A 3326-nucleotide genomic window follows, 5' to 3' on the forward strand; every position below is an offset into this window, starting at 1 on the left:
TGTGTGCTAAGTCGCTTCAGTCATGGCCAACTCTGTGCAACCCTATGGACTGTTAGCCTGCCAAGTTCCTCTGTCCATGGGATTCTCCAGGCTAGAATACTGGAGTGGGTTGCTATACCCTTCTCCACAGGATCCTCCCAACCCAGGGATTGAACCCGCATCTCTTCAGTCTCCTGCATTGGCAGACAGGTTCTTTACCTCTAGTGCCACTTGGGAAGCCCCAAGTATGATGCTAACTATGGAATTTTTATGGATGCTATTTAGAAGGATGAGGAAGTGCCCTTTTACTCCCAATTTGATGATTGTTATTATTAAAGAGGTATTGACTGCTTGCTTCAGCAGCACATATACTAAAATTGGAACGATACAGAGAAGATTAACATGGCCCCTGCACAAGGATGACATGCAAACTCGTGAAGCATTCCATATTTTTAATGAGTATACTACCCAAAGCAATCTATAGATTCAATGCAATCCTTATCAAGCTACCAACGGTATTCTTCACAGAACTAGAACAAATAATTTCACAATTTGTATGGAAATATCAAAAACCTCTAACAGCCAAAGCAATCTTGAGAAAGAAGAAGGGAACTGGAGGAATCAACCTGCCTGACTTCAGGCTCTACTACAAAGCCACAGTCATCAAGACAGTATGGTACTGGCACAAAGACAGAAATATAGATCAATGGAACAGATTAGAAAGCCCAGAGATAAATCCACGAACCTATGGACACCTTATCTTCGACAAAGGAGGCAAGGATATACAATGGAAAAAAGACAACCTCTTTAACAAGTGGTGCTGGGAAAACTGGTCGACCACTTGTAAAAGAATGAAACTAGAACACTTTCTAACACCATACACAAAAATAAACTCAAAATGGATTAAAGATCTAAATGTAAGACCAGAAACTATAAAACTCCTAGAGGAGAAAATAGGCAGAACACTCTCCGACATAAATCACAACAAGATCCTCTATGACCCACCTCCCAGAATACTGGAAATAAAAGCAAAATTAAACTAATGGGACATAATGAAACTTAAAAGCTTTTGCACAACAAAGGAAACTATAAACATGGTGAAAAGACAGCCTTCAGAATGGGAGAAAATAATAGCAAATGAAGCAACAGACAAAGGATTAATCTCAAAAATATACAAGCAACTCCTGCAGCTCAATTCCAGAAAAATAAATGACCCAATCAAAAAATGGGCCAAAGGTCTAAACAGACATTTCTCCAAAGAAGACATACAGATGGCTAACAAACACATGAGAAGATGCTCAACATCACTCATTATCAGAGAAACGCAAATCAAAACCTCAATGAGGTATCATTACACGCCAGTCAGAACAGCTGCTATCCAAAAGTCTACAAGCAATAAATGCTGGAGAGGGTGTGGAGAAAAGGGAACCCTCTTACACTGTTGGTGGGAATGCAAACTAGTACAGCCACTATGGAGAACAGTGTGGAGATTCCTTAAAAAACTGGAAATAGAACTGCCATATGACCCAGCAATCCCACTCCTGGGCATACACACCGAGGAAACCAGATCTGAAAGAGACACATGCACCCCAATGTTCATCGCAGCACTGTTTATAATAGCCAGGACATGGAAGCAACCTAGATGCCCATCAGCAGATGAATGGATAAGGAAGCTGTGGTACATATACACCATGGAATATTACTCAGCCATTAAAAAGAATTCATTTGAATCAGTTCTAATGAGATGGATGAAACTGGAGCCCATTATACAGAGTGAAGTAAGCCAGAAAGATAAAGAACATTACAGCATACTAACACATATATATGGAATTTAGAAAGATGGTAATGATAACCCTATATGCAAGACAGAAAAAGAGACACAGAAGTACAAAACAGACTTTTGAACTCTGTGGGAGAAGGTGAGGGTGGGATGTTTTGAAAGAACAACATGTATATTATCTATAGTGAAACAGATCACCAGCCCAGGTGGGATGCATGAGACAAGTGCTCAGGGCTGGTGCACTGGGAAGACCCAGAGGAACTGGGTGGAGAGGGAGGTGGGAGGGGGGATCAGGATGGGGAATACATGTAACTCCATGGCTGATTCATGTCAATGTATGACAAAACCCACTGCAATGTTGTGAAGTAATTAGCCTCCAACTAATAAAAAAAAATTAAAACAAACAAACAAACAAAATCATCACACTCCTGAGTAAAAATGGGTACTGAATATTGGATTCTTAAATGTCCAAAATTGATATCAAATACTGAAAAACAAAGATAAAAATCTAGAGTAGAGGTTAGACTCTTAAAATTACAATATTAAAAACAAAAACAAAAATACAAAAAATTTAAGAAATATATATGAAGTTCGCTTTAAAAACAGGGTCTTTTTTTTTGCAAGGTTATAGTGAGTTAGGAAAATGAAAATTAAGAGTAATAGAGGAGTAATAGAGGACTTTAAAAAAATAAAAGAAAAAATTAAAAAAAGAAAAAAAATTTTTAATTAAAAAAAATAATAGTAAAAATATATCTAGGAATTTCTCTGGAGCTGTTGCAGGCAGTGTGGGTTCAGTTCAGTTTCAGATAGCTCCTTGTTCCAGCTTACACTTCTCAGTATCTATAGGCCCCTTCCAGTGTAGTCAGTGTTAACTACAGGGATTTAATCTGTTGCACCTGTCACTTCTAAAAGGTTCTCTTTGTTTATTTGGCTTCTGTTTGCAGGTCTCTTCTGTGTCTAATTTCCGCCCTGACACAAGCAGGCGGAGGCGGTCTCTTGTTTAGGTTCGCTTGTTCGGTCGTGCTGTGGGGAGGGAGGGGCGCTGCAGACAAATGTCACTGGCGTGTGTGGGGAGCACTCGCAGTGTTCCGGCCACACTGGGTTTGCCCCCACTCCACGGCGGCTTTCTCTGTCTACACTGCCCAGGCTCCAGGTTGCTCCACAGGGAGCGGGCCCTGAGTTGCGGGCACTTCCCAGGCCTAAGTCGCTCAGGTTCCAGTTTTCTGGTACTCCACAAAAGCGCAGACTCAGTTGGGCCTGCGTTTTGTGCCTTCCCCGGCAGAGCATCTCAGTCAGCCAGGAGCTTTATGAGCGCACTCTCCCTGGGTGCAGTGCGCCTTATCCCTTCCACGGTCCCAGCCTCAGTTTCCGCGAGCGAGCCGGTCTGGTGCACCTTGTGTCTCTTCTGGGGAGCTGGTCTCTAGCTGCGACCCTCCCGGTGGATGTCAACCATCCAGAATGTCAGGAAGTCTTTGGTTAGAACCTGGAAGCCTGTTTGCAGTTTGGTAGGGGATGCCATCTCTGCATCTTTGCCCCTTTCCCCTCCACCCTGCCTCCTGCCTCCGGC

General features: G+C 42.3%; 1 non-coding gene across 1 annotated transcript; it reads left to right on the forward strand.

The window, feature by feature from the left end:
* Positions 1-330: 330 nt before the first annotated feature.
* LOC122709701 lies at positions 331-433 on the forward strand. The gene has a single exon (XR_006345675.1). It is a non-coding gene; the product is annotated as a U6 spliceosomal RNA (small nuclear RNA).
* Positions 434-3326: the final 2893 nt, after the last annotated feature.

The sequence above is a fragment of the Cervus elaphus genome, chromosome 15 (genome assembly GCF_910594005.1).
Source record: "Cervus elaphus chromosome 15, mCerEla1.1, whole genome shotgun sequence".
Classification (NCBI taxonomy): domain Eukaryota; kingdom Metazoa; phylum Chordata; class Mammalia; order Artiodactyla; family Cervidae; genus Cervus; species Cervus elaphus.